Source organism: Psittacula echo (assembly GCF_963264785.1).
Source record: "Psittacula echo genome assembly, chromosome: 2".
Classification (NCBI taxonomy): domain Eukaryota; kingdom Metazoa; phylum Chordata; class Aves; order Psittaciformes; family Psittacidae; genus Psittacula; species Psittacula echo.
Window position 1 is genome coordinate 8,963,433 of NC_137737.1, and position 17,023 is coordinate 8,980,455.

The following is a 17,023-nucleotide window of genomic DNA, read 5'->3' on the forward strand; positions in this document are numbered from 1 at the left end:
GCTAAAATATTGAAAGTTCTAAGAACGTCCTAAAACTTGTAAAGTCTTTGCAATACATAGAATTAGATGTGAACTGTCCAGTTTGCTTAAAATTCTGTTTGATGCCAGCCACTTGGCAGATACTTACTCAGGCATAAGGACGTGTTTTAAGTAACTAAAAAAATAAAGATCCTTCTGTTTTCTAAACAAATGACAAAACCAACTGACCTACAACAGGAAAAAAAATAAACCACAACATTTTAAAAGACATGAAAGGACAGACCCTTCTTAGAGAACTGAATACCTCAGAGATCCACAGAGTTGGTCCAGAGTTCAGGCTTGTCTTATTCACTCAGAAAAACATAGGTAATACTGACAGTTGCGCTATATATGGTGCATAGGTAATACTGACAATTGCACTATCTTGGGTGGCATGGTTTAGTGGGAGGTGTCCCTGTCCATGGCAGGAGGGTTGGAACTAGATGATTTTAAGGTACTTTCCAACCCTAACTATTCTATGGTTCTATATAATTACATTCAGGAATCTGAGCAAGTAACTTAGAGACCACATGAAGCAGAAAATATTATTGAAAAGTGGAATGCAAAGAGACTTAATATTGAGAAGTATTAAAGTGTTAGTTTAAAATACATTAGATTCAAAGTGTTCAAACTGAATTAATAGCAGAGATTTCCCATGCCAATATAGACTGGAAACATAATGACAGGGGAGGAAAGGAAGTACCTTTAAGGGATCTTAAGTAACATCTTTGTTCCAGTTACACCTTCAACTATTATTATTTGATTTGAAAATAATAAGACCTAATTTTGAAAAATTGTCTAGGTTTGGCACTTAGTGCACTACCAAAACCCATAAAATTGATCAGCAACTTCTGCCTAGCAAGAAGGCTGAAACAGCAGCTACTTTAATTGGATTCTTCTATCCCTGATTTAATGAAAAATGTGGCTGCTGGGCTTTAGCATCTGCAGCACTCCCACTGCAGTGAAGTAGATATGCAATACATTTGGGCATTAAGTAGCATGTTTTTAATATTAATGCGATGGTTGTAGCAAAAATCTGTGACAATTATGGCAAAAGTGTCAGGCAGAAGCGCAGCGACCCCTCAGAGCTCCAGTAAGCAGTGGTGCAGATTGCTGAAGTTAATGCCAGCAGGTCCCTCTGAATAATAACAGTAATTAGGTAGGTTGGTGTCTTTTCTTTTTAATTCCCACAGATACGTCATTTCTAAGTAATTTGGTTCATGCAACAAGGCACACAAGGTAGCAGTGAATGTACACCAGTGCACAAAGCAAGTTCATGAGTAAAGCCTTTTGACAACAACTCTTGACCAGAAATACGTGAGTCTACTCCACTTATACCTGCTCAGTCTAGCAGAGATACCAGTCACCTGAATAATCTCAGGTCAGCTTTTGGTTAGCATTTAACCAACCATGTCAGCTTTGCCTTTCTAACTCCCCCAACTTGCCTGCCAAGTAGTTTCTGTGGAATACCCATGCCACTCCACAGAGAGAGCAGTAATTCCTCTAAACAGACTGCTGCTAAGAAAAAGGGAATCCTATTGAGAAACAATGGTCCTACATATCTGATACAGTAATTCACAACATTGCTATTTCCAACTGTTTTGTGACAGCATTTTATCCTATTACTACTGACAAACATATTTAATTTTCTTTTATCACTACTGACAGGTTCATTTCGCTGCAGTCAGGCAACGTTGGTAAGAAAATCTACAGTAATTTCTATTTGTGATGCATCCTGAAGTGGGGGAAAAAAAAGCCAGTGTCTCTGGAGAAACCTCTCAAGGTTTAGGGTACTGCTTTGGCAAAAACTATAATAATAATTTTTGGAAGTATATAAATTATTCTCACTGATTTTCTTAAATTGCTTACTACTGAATTCTTCAGTATGAGAGGAGTTAGTCTCATAAATCTCATCTAGAATAATGGAAGATCATTACCCTCAATAGTTCCCACTCAGGGAAGCATGTCCTGACATGTATTAGATAAAGTCAGTACTTTCAGCCAAAAATAGCCAATATATTCAATATTTTCTCTGAAAGCTTGGGTTTAGCAAATGGAAGAAACCCCGAAGCAGGAAGCATAAAAAGCATTTTAATTCTGGATGATAAACATGAACTCTAAACACAGTAAGAGTAGGCACAGACACAACATGGAAATACCTGGCTTCCAGTACATGGGTAAAGGGAGATCCTTACACTTAGGAGATGAGACTCTAAACACAAGACCTGGTTTGCAGAATCTGCAGTTTTCCATTCCAAACCTCAGGGTCTGCTCATGGAAGGTCTCTAGCTACAGTTGTTCTCACAGACCCCTTTCCTTATCTTTGGCCCCTTTTGGCTGGACTCTGCTCATTACACCATACGGAATGCTATCACTAGTTTGCTTTTAACTTGTAACAAATTTATTTCAATCATTTTTTACTTTCTGATGCTATGGGTCAAGTAATAATCTCAATGGGTTGCAACCAACCCTGGTTACAGGAATTCTCCTCTCCCAGGACAACACCTCCTCGATTTTCACGTATGTAAGCAATCTCTTCATTGCATCTCCTGATTGACTGCCATATTTTCAGAGAAAGTGCTGCTTTCTATTGTTCTGGAGATAAAAATAGGCCAATACCCACATGATTCTGGATTAAGTTCTTTCATCCTTATTGCCATCACCCTGCAGTCTTCTTTCACCCATTCTATGTCTCCCACCAAGTGGAACAGAGACAGAAGTGAGTTACAGCATCCTTCTGATGCTGCCCCAAATCCTGTGCTAAGCATCCATTCTGGAAATCAGTAAAAATATTGCCTGTAAAATCACGTTATAGGTATTGCACATTTGTTTTCTTTTGTAGAAAAGCACTAAGACTAAGGGAGAAAACATAAACACGTATGTAATCTTGGGATTTACCAGGAGTGTTCAAAGACAGCCTCCACACAAACTCTCCAACACTGTAAATTCACACTCCTACATAATCTATGCTAACCTCACTTGTTAGTAAGTCCTGGGAGAGACTCATGTGAAAGTCTTTCTGCACACCTCCTGCCTGTGTAAAGAAACAGCATAAGCAGTACTTTACTCCTCTGTGTATCCCTATATATCTATCAAAACAAATGTCTACCGCAGCTTATTCATTGCCCAAATCATTTGTTTTTAAAAAACATCTGTCAGCACAAAGGGGAGGAAGCAAGACGACCTGACTTTGTAAAATCATAGTTACAACACAACTAACCTGCCTTTTTAAGGAAATTCAGTTTGAGAATTACACATCAGTATGCAGTACTGCACCCTGAATACTGGTTGGCAGTTCTAGAGTAGAATGAATCTCTTCTCTCTCTCTAAAATTGTCTGTAATTTTTTCATCACTTCATTAGCTATCTCAGTAAAAAGTGAACTTAATGCATCATGTGTCATCTGAACAAGGTTTAAAATGTTTCCTTTAAACTAATCTGCTCTGTGATCTTTGGGTTACATTGATTTCAGTTTCAAAAAAAACAACAGAAAGAAAATTCAGACCAGGTAAGCATTTTTCTTCCTAGTCCCGCTCTGTCAACAATACAACACACTGCGAGCAGTTAAAAAGAACCAACTCTGAGTATGACTTGCTGAAAAGCCATTCTTTGAAGTGCTGTTTAAGGACAAGAAAGCCTTAAGGGGCAAGCACACACAAGAAAGTATTTCTAGTATACCAGAAATCCCCACTTGAACCTAGTGACAAACACTTTCCAGCTGGATCACTGGGCTTGTTCCTCAAAGCACAAAGAAGCTACACCACTGACATAGAGGGTAGGCTATAGGCAAAAACACACACTCCCCCTAATACCTGTACCCACCCACATAACAGAATAACCCTGCAGAAAACACGACCATCAAAGTAAAATAAAATTTGCAAACTCCAACAAGTTATCCCATCATTCCTGGGACAAATTAACTCTCCAGCCTTCACTCCACTGCCATGACCAAAAGCAGAAATAAAACCTTTACAGAAAACACAAGCTTTGTTTGAGCTTTCAATGATGTTCTCTACTGCACTGGCTGGATGCTGCTAGTGCCGAGTTCCTCACAATTCCATTAAAACACATGTATGAGGAAGTGTTTAAGGTAGATGGTACCATTTATCATCCTATTTCCAACCATGCCTTTTTTTCTTCTCCCCTGTTACGGATGGATTTATAGATATACAGGTGTATATTTCAATATAAGGGGTCCTGCAATGCACTCAGTTCTATAATGATTTGTTTTCCAGTTTCTCTGTTTCCAACAAACAGGAGTATTTTGACTACAGATAATGTATTTTTTCCTCCTCCTAGACTAAGTAACTTGACAAAACAAAGATTCTACTTCATTTTCAACTACTTCTACTACGTCAGTCTCAATTGCCAATGTGTTCTCATTGCACATTTAGTTCCTTTATGCATAGATGTTCTGCGACACTCAAGCCCCAGCTATGAGCACCTGAAATAAAGAGGCTGACATGAGAGACTTTAACTCTTATATTCTTTTATATGACAAGTCAGAGTTTGAGGTGGAAAGAGTTAAAAAAAAAAAAAGGGGGGGAAGAAACCACAGAAAGTAGTCAGAAAGCAGGAAATACTTCTGCTACTTAGCAACAAGAAGCTACCTTAAAAGCCCATTATAAAGTTAGTCCTGTGCTGAAACAGAGCAAATCAGGAACCTTCCCCTGGGGGCAGACTTCACAAGGGCTTTCTATAGTTTCGGTATTTTCTCTGCAGTTGCACACAGGGCTTAGATTTTATTGCTGTACATGCAAGGGTGACTGGACAAAATATCTACAGGGGTTCTAACAAGATTTAGAATCAAGCGATTCTAATGTGATTTACTGCAAACCCTAAAGTTATGACAGCACTTTTTTTTTAATGCTCCACTGAAATAACAAAGCACAGCAGCATATTGGGGCATGAAAATGGCCTCAGCGTAACTGGCAGCAGGACAGGATTTCTTTGGAATTAAGGATCGTCATTGCAAAGCGTCTTAAAATTCCTCACCTCTGCCTCTTTTCATGGACTTTGGGCTTCTGGCCTTCCTCTCTGTTCTGCCTCTGCCTCTATAGCCAGTAGTGAAGTGACAGCGAGGAATAAAACAGACACCATCCCCTCTGCATCAGAGGCAGATGATATTCCAGTCTCCAGACTGGAAACAAAACCTGCTTTACAGCTGAGTTGTTCCCAAATTCACAAAAAGGAAGTAAAACAGGACTGGGGAAGGTCTGAAACCTTGCCATGACTTCAGCCTGCAGCTGTTCCTGGCCCTATGGCTGAAAGCCGGTTCCCGCATGTGCCCCCTGCTCTTCGCTCTTCCTCTCCCCACTCTTCTTTGGAACCATACAAGCTTTTGATGTGGAAATGGAGATGAAAGCTGCCTTTCAACAAGAGAGGTTCAAGTGTGTTTACTTCATAATCCATTTCAGCCCAGAAAAGTGGCTTTGCAGACAGATTATAGCTCACATGACAGTGGCAGTGCTTTTATTACTGTGGCACTTGTCCCCTATGTACCAGAGTGTGGCAACTGCCATATTCCTTAACATGGATCAAGAGACAGCTGAAAGGTTACAAACTCTACAGCGCTGCCACAAAATAGGAATGGTTTCATTACCTTTCTTTACATAGGATATCTTTGTGCAACCTGTAGCTGTTTAAGCAAGTTAGAACAGTTTCAAATGCAGATTGTTTGAAAAGCGTTTTATGTTTATGCCTGTGTTTTTTCATTTAAACATGCTACAACAGTCACCAGCATTCTGGCAAGATTCTCTCAAGGAACTGTGTGGGTTACATATCAGCTTGTAGCTGGACACCCAAACATTCCGAAATGCCCCAAATCCTCAGTTGTCCTTTGTCTTGTGTTGAATCCGAGAAAAACTCTGCAGAGAGAGGGAAAAAGAATCTTTCTCTTTAACCCCAATAAATCTTATTCAATCTATTATGAAGAAAGTACACCTCCGAAATGTTTTTCTGGAGTGAGGGGTTTGTTTATGATAAATACTTGTTCTTGCTAAAAGAAAAGCTGTGACAGTAAACATTTAGGTGTATTTCTGAGGAGTATGTAAAGCAAAGCTCTGGACAACCTGGCAGCTGCCAGAGCTGGCCTCTGGGCTGCAGGGCTGGATTCTGCCATACCCCAAAAGAAGAAGAACAGCCCTGAGCTTGTCCTTGGGAGCTGAGTGTCTGGGGACACATCAGGGAGCCCAGCAGCTGTGCCCAGAACATGGCCACCAAGGGCTGGGACAGCCCCTGGGCCTCCTGGGCACAGGCACTGACTCGGGGTCAGCACCCCAAAGGCTTCCTCTGGAGGCTGCTGGGCTGAGGGGCAGCAGGTGTGGCTGGGCATGGGGGGCCCTGTCACCCCCATGTCATTGTGACACCACCAGCCAACACAGCAGTCACAATGCCCCAGGACAGAATAAAAGGGAGCAGCCTCCTGTGTCCCCTGGCAGAGATGGCCCAGGGCAGCCCAAGGATATCCAAGAGGAAGTCCTTGAGGAGCTGGTGGAGTTACTTGGAGGGGCCTTGAGGGAGGAAGACCAGCGCCTGGTCAAGGCTGCTGGAGGCCAGCTCCTGGTGGGACCAGCTTCAGCTTCTTAGCTCACAGGAGGGACAGCAGTTCTTTTCAGCTGGATAGCTGTGGCCAGACCATAGGAATGCCACCTTGAGGAGCACTGCAGAGTTCATCATCCTCATCCCCTGAGGAGCCAGGGGCAGCAGCTGTAAGCAAAGGAATGCAGAGATGTTTCCAGGGATCCAAGTGCTTTGGAGCAGCCACAGGTGCCCTGCCAGGCATAGGGAGGGAGGATTCTTGCTCACAGGGTCAATCAGGCCAGGGGCCTTTGACCACTCTCGGGAGCTGCTGAGGTGGTTCTGGGTTGAGGGAGAATAGGGCTTGGGGGTCTTCTGGGAGGCGTGATCAGCCTCTGGGGCCAGGAGCAGGTCTTGCTCACATGCTCAGGGAAAGCCGATCGCCAGTGTTGGGGTCAGGAAGGAATTTTCCCCCGGGCAGATTGGCCCTGGGCCCGGGGGTTTTTTGCCTTCCTCTGAGCATCGAGCAAGACCACTTGTGAGGGCTCCTCTGGTCCATTCTGGCCGCTCATGCACCACGAAGGTGGCCCCTCGTGTCCTGCAGCTGGGGGGGGAAGGCTTTTTTCCCCCATGGAGACCTGCAAGTGTCCCTGGGGTTTTTTGCCTTCCTCTGCAGCAGTGAGCCAGCCCCTTGACAGGGCTCCTCTGGGCTATTAATAGTGGCCCAAAGGCTGCTGCTCCTGCTCCACGTGGGTGCCCCTCGTGCCCCACATCTGGGGGGAGGAAGCTTTTGTGACTCCCAGGGTAGCCCCTGGGGGTTGTTGCTTGTCCTCTGTCGCATTGAGCACAGCCCCTTGTCAGGCTCCATTGGGCTCGGTTCGCACCCGCTGCTCTCACCCCTCCAGGGCACCACTCATGCCCTGGCTTTCTCTGGCTCCATTGCCCAGTGCAAGCTTGGAGCGGGAGCAAGCTCTGCTGTTCTCTTGGCTCCATTCCCCAGGGGTTTTTGCTTGGGCACAGCAGCCTGTGCTTGGAAGGGCTCCAGCCTTGCTGCCCATCAGCAGCTGCCACTTTCCAGCTCTCCCTGAATGCAACACCAGTGCCAGGCAGGCACAAGAGCACTTTTCGTTCACCCTGGTAGAGAAATGAAGGAAAGGAAGGTAATGGAAAGGAAAGGAAAAAAGAAAGCAAAGGAAAGCAAACTAACTGAAAGAAACAGAACAGAATGGAAAGGAACATAGCAGGAAGGAAAACAGAGCAACGGAAAAGTAACTAAAGGCAAAGGAAAGAATGGTAACAGAAGAAAGTTGAGTAACAGAAAGGAAAGAAACATAACAGAGGAGAAAGAAAAGAAACACTGCAATGGAATAGAAATGAAAGGAGAGTAACGTAATGGAACAGGAAACAAAGTAGCATCCTTTATAAAATTTCCTCTTTAGGAAAGGAAACAAAATAACAGGAGCATAAAAAAAAAGGAATATAACAGAGCAGGAAGGAAAGGAAAGGAAAGTGACATAACTGTAAGTAATGGATCAGAATGGAAAAGAACATAGTGGGAAGGAATATAATGCAACGGAAAAGAGAGTAACATAACAGAGAACAAAGTAATGGAAAGGAAAGGTATATAAAAGACAAAGGAACGGTAACAGGAAGGAAAGTAGCAGAAAGGAAAGGTAACGTAATCAAAAGTAATGGAACGGAACAGAAAAGAACGTAGCGGAAAGGAAAATCATGAGGGATAAAGTAACAGAAAGGTAAGTAGCGGAAAGGAAAATATCAGAAGAAAGGACACAACATAATGGAAAGTAACAGAAAGGAATGCAATGGAAAATAATAGAAGAGGAACGAAAGGACGAGAACATAATGGAAAAGAGAACATAACGGAACAAAAATTAAAGGTTTTATTTTTTTATTTTTTTTTTTTTATTTTTTTATTAAAAATAACAGGGAGGAAAGGAAAGGAACGTAACATAACTGAAAGTAACGTAATAGAATGGAAAAGAATGACATGGAAAGGAAAACAACATAACGTAGAGTAACGTAACAGAGGGAATGATAACAGAAGAAAGTTACAGAAAGGAAAGTACGTAAGATAAAGGAAAGTAGTATCATAGAGAGGAAAGAAAAGAAATGTATTGCAATGGAACAGAAATGAAAGGAGAGTAACGTGACGGACAGAAGAACACAACAGAACAAAAATAAAAGGAAAGGAACGTAGTAGAACAGGAAACAAAATAGCATAGTTTATAAAGAAGTTTCTTTTTTAGAAGAAATAAAATGATAGGAACAGAAATAAAAGGAAAGAAAACAGAACAGGAAGGAAAGGAACATGATAAATTGAAAGTAACTTAACGGAATGGAAAGGAACGTAGTGGAAAGCAAAATAACATAATGGAGAGTAACATAACAGAATATAATGGAAAGGGAAGGAAGGTAACAGAAGAAAGGACAGTACGGGAAGGAAGGTAACGGAAAGTTAAGGTAATGCATCTGAAAGAAAGGGTAATGTAACTGACAGAAATGGAATGGAACAGAAAAGAATGTAGCAGAAAGGAAAATAACAGAGAGTAAAGTAACAGATAGCTAAGGAGCGAAAAGGAAACTAACGCAATGGGAGACCGGCGAGAACATAACGGACAGTAACAGAAAGGAAAGGAATGCAACGGCAAGTAACGGAAGAGGAACTAAAGGAAAGGAATGTAAAGGAAAGGAGGAGAACGTAATGGAGCAAAAATAAAAAGAAAAGGAACATAACATAACTGAAACTAACAGAATGGAAAGGAATGACGCGGGAAATAATTAACATAATGGAAAGGAGAATATCATTACAGAAAGAATGGCAACAAAAGAAAATTACAGGGAAAAAAAAGTAAGTAAGAGAAAGAGAAGTAGCACAATGGAGAGGAAAGAAATGTTTTTGTATTGCAATGGAACAGATGTGAAAGGAGAGTAACATAACAAAGAAAAATGTAACAGAACAAAAATAAAAGGAAAGGAACATAATTGAACAGGAAATAAAATACCATACTTTATGAAGTTTCCTTTTTAGGAAAGGAAATTAAATAACAGAAACAAAAGAAACGGAACAGGAAGGAAAGGAAAGGCACGTGGCATGACTGAAAGTAACACAATGGAATAGAAAGGAAAGTATTGGAAAGCAAAATAATGTAACAGAAAGGAGAGTAACATAAGAGAAAATAACGTTATGGAAAGGAAAGGAAAGGAACAGAAGAAGGGACAGTAACAGGAAGGAAAGTAACGGAAATTTAATGTAATGTAACCAAAAGGAAAGGAATGGCAATGTACCTGAACGGAATGGAACAGAAAAGAACATAGTGCAAAGGCAAACAATAGAGAGTAAAGTAACACAGTTAAATAGTGGAAAGGAAACTAATGTGACAGGAGACCAGACAGAACGTAACAGAGATTAACAAAAAGGAAAGGAATGCAACAGAAAATAATGGAAGAAGAACAAAAGGAAAGGAATGTAATGGGAAGTAAAAAAGAAAGCAAAGGGAAGCAAAAGAACATAACGGATAGTAACGGAAGGGAATGGAAAGGAACAATGTAGGAAGAAAAAAACCAGAAAAGAGTAACTTAATGGAAAGAATTGTAATGGAAGAAAGCTAAGCAACAGAAAGGTAAGTAAGTAAAAAAGGCAAAGAAACATAACAGAAAGGAATGGAAGGAAACACATTGCAATGGAACAGGAGACAATATACTTTGTCACGTTTTCTCTTTAGGAAAGGAAAAATAACAGGAACAGAAAGAAAAGGAAAATAACAGAACAGGAAGGAAAGGAAAGGAAGGGAATGGAAAGGAACATAACTAAAAGTAACAGATCAGGATGGAAAGGAACGTAGCGGGAAGGAAATAACATAATAGACAAGAGTAACATCACAGAAAGGTAACGGAAGAAAGCTGAGTAACAGAAAGCAAAGTGAGTAACAGAAAGGAAAGTAACACAACAGTGAGGAAAGGAAAGAAGCATTTCAATGGAACAGAAATGAGAGTAATGTAACTGAAAGAAGAACATTATACTGGAACAGAACTGAAAGAAACATAATGGAACAGGAAATAAAATACCATACTTCAGAACATTTCCTTTTCAGGAAAGGAAATAACATAACAGGAACAGAAATAAAAGGAACATAAGGGAACATGAAGGAAAGGAAAGGAACGTGACATAAAGTAATGTAATGGAGTGGAAAGGAATGCATTGGAAAGCAAAATAACACAACGGAAAGGAGAGTAACATAATTGAAAATAATGTAATGAAACGGAAAGTAACGTAACAGAAAAAGGACAGTTACAGAAAGGACAGTAACAGAAAGTTAACATAACATAACATAACCAAAAGGAAAGGAAAGGTAACGTAACTGAAAGTAATGGAACGGAACAGAAAAGAATGTAGTGGAAAGGAAAATAATGGAGGGTAAAGTAACAGAAAGTAGCGGAAAGGAAATTAACGTAACGGAAGACCAGACAGAATGTAATGGAGAGTAACAGAAAGGAAAGAAATGTAATGGAAAGCAGAAGAACATAATGGAACAAAAATAAAAGGAAAGGAACATAGCAGAACAGGAAGGGAAGTAAAGGAACATAACATACCTGAAAGTAATGTAACAGAACAGAAAGGAATAACGCAGGAAGGAAAATAACATCATGGAAAGTAGAGTAACATAGCGGAAAGAATGGTAACAGAAGAAAGTTTCAGAAAGGAAAGTAACATGAGAGGACAGGAAACAAACATATTGCATTGGAACAGAAATGAAAGGAGAGTAATGTAAAAAAGGAAAAGAACATAACAGAACAGAAATAAAAGGAAAGAAACGTCAAGGAACAGGAAATATCACACTTCATAAAATTTCCTTTTTGGGAAATTAACAGAAAGGAACAGAACAGGAAGAAAAGAAAGGAACACAACTGAAAGTAACATAACACAATGGAAATGGTCATATTGGAATCAAACATAACAATGGAAGGGAGAGCAACGGAAAGGAAATTAATGGAAAGTAAGTTAACATAATGGAAGAACGAATGCTAACAGCAAGGAAAGGAACAGGAATGAAAGTAACAGGAAAGTAACAGAACATAAGACAAAGTAGCATAACAAAAATGAGAGTAATGTCTCAGAAAGGAAAGGTATGTAACAGAAAGTTAAGGAAAAGAAAGGAAAATAACATAATGGAAAGAAAAATAAAAGTTGTTTCCGCTTGTAACCTTTGTGATTTGCGTTTCTTCATAGTTTAAACCCCCCTGGCATTTCAGGCAAATAATTATCGTCATTATTCAACTCATGACGAGTGCAGGGAATGAATGGAACTAGAACAGTTGCTTTGAAAGGGACCTCCAAAGACCACGTAGTCCAACTACCTGACCAAAAGTGAAAACAAGGCAATCAAAAGCATTGTCCAAATGCCTGTTAGACACTGACAGCATGGGGCACCAACCACTTGTTCCAGGTTTTAACCACTCTCTGGGTAAAGAAATGCTTCCTCATGTCAAGTCCAAACTTCTCCTAGTGAACACAGCTTTGAGCCATCCCCAGACATCCTGGCACGGGGTACAAGAGAGAAGAGCTCAACATGTCCCTCTCCACCTTCTCTCCTCAAACTGGACAACCTACATAGAAGGTAGTCTTTACCTTTTACTATTGAATTCAATTGCTCCAAATCTTATTTTTCCCATGCATTTGTATATATCTGTATAAGTGTTTGTACCTTATAAGTTCAGCAAATCAGTTCTCAGGTAAAATATCTATATAATTAGTTATTGTCAGATGAGACGTGCAACAGAATTAAACATTTACAGTTGCTGAGGCACTTTCTATCAGTATGTAGTGATGGACGGCACATTTCTATTTTTGCCATATGTTTCTACATATGTCGTAGTAAAAAGCACTCCAGTGACCCACTATTTACAGAAAGAAGAGAGAAAAATCACAGGAGAAGGCAGTTATGATTGCTTAACGTCTACTCACAAAGTCATTGCAGTAATTATTACATGTGCCACTTCTAAGAGAGAGAGAAGACAGGAAGGGGGAAGAGTGGGCAGAGAAGCCACCCTGTACATTTGACCTTAATGAGACAGGCTATGAATACGCATAATGATTTCTCAAAGTGTTTGAAGATGTGCAGCTTTAGGGAAAAGAACTAAACTAGAAAGGGGATAGGGTAAGTACCACTCAAATGGAGCTATTAAGCTTGCAGCTATTTGGAACCTGAAATGAGATAAAAGCCACATCACAGAGGCATAACGACTTCAGGACCAATAAAAACAATTAACTGACATATCTTCTGGTAAAATAGATTATAAGACTTTTCAGTTCTGCTTTGCATCAGTGGACTAAATGATGAAGCAGAAGGAACAGCAAAAAAGACTATGATTTCCCTATCCTCAGCAGAAAGCCTTAAGGAACTAAGGAAGTGATGGCCTGCCTCTCCCACTGATGTTTCATACAGCCATTAGGATAAATAACTAAGTGTTTATGGTCCCTGTGCATTGTTCCTCTACTTATTCATTACCCTCTGCCCTGAAAACTCTTGCAGGGTAAAAACACACAAGATGACATCAGGGTAAACTTACTGACGTGACACCTTTTTCCCTACCTTCCTGGGCCAAGGGGTTAAAAAGCAACATTAAAAATAGGGAGTAATAAGCTTGTTTGTGTCTTTCTCAATGAGACTGAAAGAAAAACTGCAAGAAGAAACTGAATCAAGATTCAGAAATATAAAGTTACACACAGAGCACGGGGTGAAGCTGTAATATAATCGAAGTTTACATCTCCCAACATATATTTTAAAAGAGCAGTTCTTTCCACTACAGCCACTGTTATAATGACAGTTCAAGAGAAAATGGGAAGCCTCAAACTGCATCCTGAAATAGGAACCCTTCATCCTCTGAAAAACATGCTGCAATGCAGACTCTAACTCTGCAATGTGAATCTTCCTCTGAAAAAGGGTAAAATCTTGGCCTTAAGATGACAGAGCTTTGAAAGAGTTCCCTGTTTGCCCAAGATCACAAGTTGGGCTAAATTGAAAAATCAGTCTATTGGTTAAATATTATGCCATATCACAGCTTTGAGGAATATTTTTCTGTAAGTTCATTTGAAAACTTCCAACTTTACAACTCTAAACAGTTTCAATACTGGCTTTAGTAAAAGAAAAAAAGCTTCCTAAAACTCATATAGTTCCTATATTGGTAAGTATTTGGAAAACTGCTGAACACCTACTGCAATGCCCTAGACTTCGAAAAGCTGTGTTACTGCAGCAGGTATAGATACCTAAACATGGCATCTAAACATTTTAATTTCACTATGAGCACATAAAATGCAAGTGCTTGGTTCTTTGCTATCGAAACACAGCACTGTGATTACAAGGTTTAGTAAGACCAGGACAAGAGACCAGGGGAGCTCTGGGACTTCTTTGACAATACAAAATAGTTTATAGAGGCCATGAATTGCTGTGGGGAGCACATGCACATATGTATTTCTATGACTGACTGCACTACTGAAGTGCCAGGACATCTCAGAAATCAGAACAATTTTTACTACCACAGCAACATCTGTGAAGGGCAGAACTCATCATGACTTCCTCCAGTTTACTAAATTAAGACACACTAAGGATGGATATAGATCATGCACAGAAATACGTCCAGACATACTATTTCTACTGCACCAGTTTTCTCTCTTAACAAAGAAAAACCCACTTTTTTGCCATATTTGGGAATCTAGTACTTTGACTATAGAACCTGTAGGTGAGACACTGACAATGATGAAGCAACAAGATTTGTGATATAGCATTTTCAAGGGCTAAAGATGCAATTTTGAAGCACATAGTTTCAGTACCTTTTCAGGATACTGCCCTTGCTCCTAAAGGTTTATAGTCAAGTGACTGTGCACAGCTTGCTATCCAGCAGTTTGCACCAATAAATCTGTACTACAGTAACTGTGAAAGTAGTACATAACTGTTAAGCCACTTTGTTTTAGGAAGCTGGATACTAGCTTTGCTACCCTAACCTGTGGGCTTTTTTCTCCAGGAATCCAACTAGCAGGTTACATTTTTACACTGCCTTTTTAGTCACTAAGATGTTCTCACTTGCTAATTCTACCTGAGTGAAACAAGGGATATTTAAAATGTCTGTTAGTATCTGGAGTAGCAATTTAATATAGAGATGTTTGTTTAACATAGTGCTCATACAAACATTCAGATTTGACTTTCAGGCTTCAGGGGGAAATACAGTTAAGGATGTTTCTATTTATTTGAAATATCACTGTCCTGCCAAATGAAGAAGTGTTTTTTTCATTTAGCGTACTCCACATACTACTGTTCAGTATAGCTAGATCTAAAGGTTACTTAGCTTCATCTTCAGAAAAAACATAACTGCAATTCAGCTAGTTCGTTTTCAAATATAGTACTACTAATACTAGAAACCTGCACAATTTTTATAATAAAATTGAGAATTCTGCTCTTATTCCAATATGCTATAGTGCCTTTTGTTATATGACAAGATATGCATAATTACTGCAGAGTTCTATAGGAATGCATTACTGATTAAGCAAACTGAAGACCTCAAGTAACATAACACTTCCTTTTCTCTAGTACATATCTTACTGATAATACCCTGTATCAGTTCAGAAAAAGATTTAAGGTGTTGTGAATGTTCTCCTCAGAAAGTAACTCTTTACCCTTCAGTCTTCAGGGCTTAAGCAAACCCCTAATCAAATGAAAATGAAAGCTTCAATAGCTGTTATGTGTAGGTACTACGCAGTATATATGTAGGTGATGCGCTTTAAGCTATCCAAGAACAACTGTCGGAGTAGCCTTTCCTTTGCTGCTGCTTTAGAAGCAGAGATTAAAATTACTTGCCATCAATTTTCACATATCTATTGCATCCATTTGCATTTTAACGATGACATAGATCTGTTAGGTTCTTATATTGACAATTTAAATAGTTACACAGATATTAATTCAAAACGTCTTTTTCTTGTAGCAAAGAGCTGCTGATGAGAGTGATTCAGTTAACACAGAAAACTCATTTTTCCACAGCATGTGTCATATGCACATGAAGGGAATGACCACTAAATCATCTGTCTTGGTGTTCACGATCTCCTTCCCAGTGTTGCACAAGTTACTAGGATGTGCTGCTTTATATGTAACATGAATGAGAAACACTGTAGTACCGGATAGATATACTTTTCTGTGCCTGACACCACTAGAGTGGTATTATTTTCAATTTACAAAGTTACCCTTTGAGAGTACCCAAAAGCTATAGCTAAGGCCGAACACAGCAGTTCTCCTAAAGAGCTGAAATGGCTATAATCTATCAGCAGTTTTTGGCATTATCCCCTGCAGTGTCTGCCTGGTTAGCTACTGATACAGTCCAAGGTGCTAATTATGATTTTAAAAGGCCTAAATGGGTCAGGACCCACTTATCTGAAAGACTACCTTTACACCTGTGCCTCAGAACACTGGCTGGCCTGTCTCTCTAGTCCAAGAAGGACTGATGTTACTCCCAGAGCTTAGACTGAGCTCCTTTTAAGGTATGTTTTTATTATACAAATGCAGACATTAATGGCAACATGAAACAATGGCCATCTGTTCTCCAACAGGCTGTCTACTTATGAGCACTTGACCTGGGGTCTGCTGCATGTGCCACTCATCCCTCTTCAAGTCAGCTTTCCCCTCTCTGTCCCTCTCAATCTCTCCCATCCACAGACACAGACATGTTTCTGCTTGCAGGAAGAGGTATGTGAACTTCAGGAACTGTGATCCCTAAAGAGGCAGAGCTGCCATTTCTACTTATGATAGTGTCTTCGCATTTTTGTTGCTGAAGTTCGAGGACTTGCATGTATGCCAGATTTTCAATGCAAATAGACTGAAATTCAAACTCATTATGCAGACACTTGGGGGAAAAGCCAGAAGACATGTCTCTTGTCTCAGTTACTCAGTATTTTGTATCAGAAAAAGTGCTGAAACAACTGTCATGCATTAACAGACCAAAGAAATAATACACTCCCCATTGCAGAAAATTGACCCCTTTTTCATTATCATTTTTTGCCTCAGCATGGCAACACAGACAACCAAGACATCTTGATGAGTATGCCAAGATGGGAAATTGTTCATGCAAAAGTAGTGTTAAATGTAGAAATCCACACAACAACCCCAAAAGTTAATGTAGTTATATATGCGGTGTCAGACGTTAAACAAGGTATGTTAATGGGAAAAGGACAAAACAGGCAAAAAAAGGTAACTCATATGTTTGGTTTTTTACTTGTAATTAATTTCTCTTCCTTGCCTGTGGTGGTATGTGATAGTCAGCAATACATGAACAGAAACAAAGTTTGACATTTGTGCCTTCTACAGGACTCCATGAACAACAGACATTACTGAACCACAAATATGTTGATATTCAATAACTTTGCTGAATAGCCATATATATCTACTCTTTATTTTAAATGACGATGAACCACTGAGGACAGAGGC

The 17,023-nt window shown here is 39.9% G+C and overlaps 1 protein-coding gene across 1 annotated transcript in view; it reads right to left on the bottom strand.

Annotated features, from left to right (window-relative positions):
* Positions 1 to 17,023, bottom strand: part of CNTNAP2 (contactin associated protein 2) — a gene marked incomplete at its 3' end in the record, with an annotated part of 1,031,819 nt that overhangs the window by 298,982 nt on the left and 715,814 nt on the right. The gene's annotated exons all lie outside the window — the stretch shown is intronic.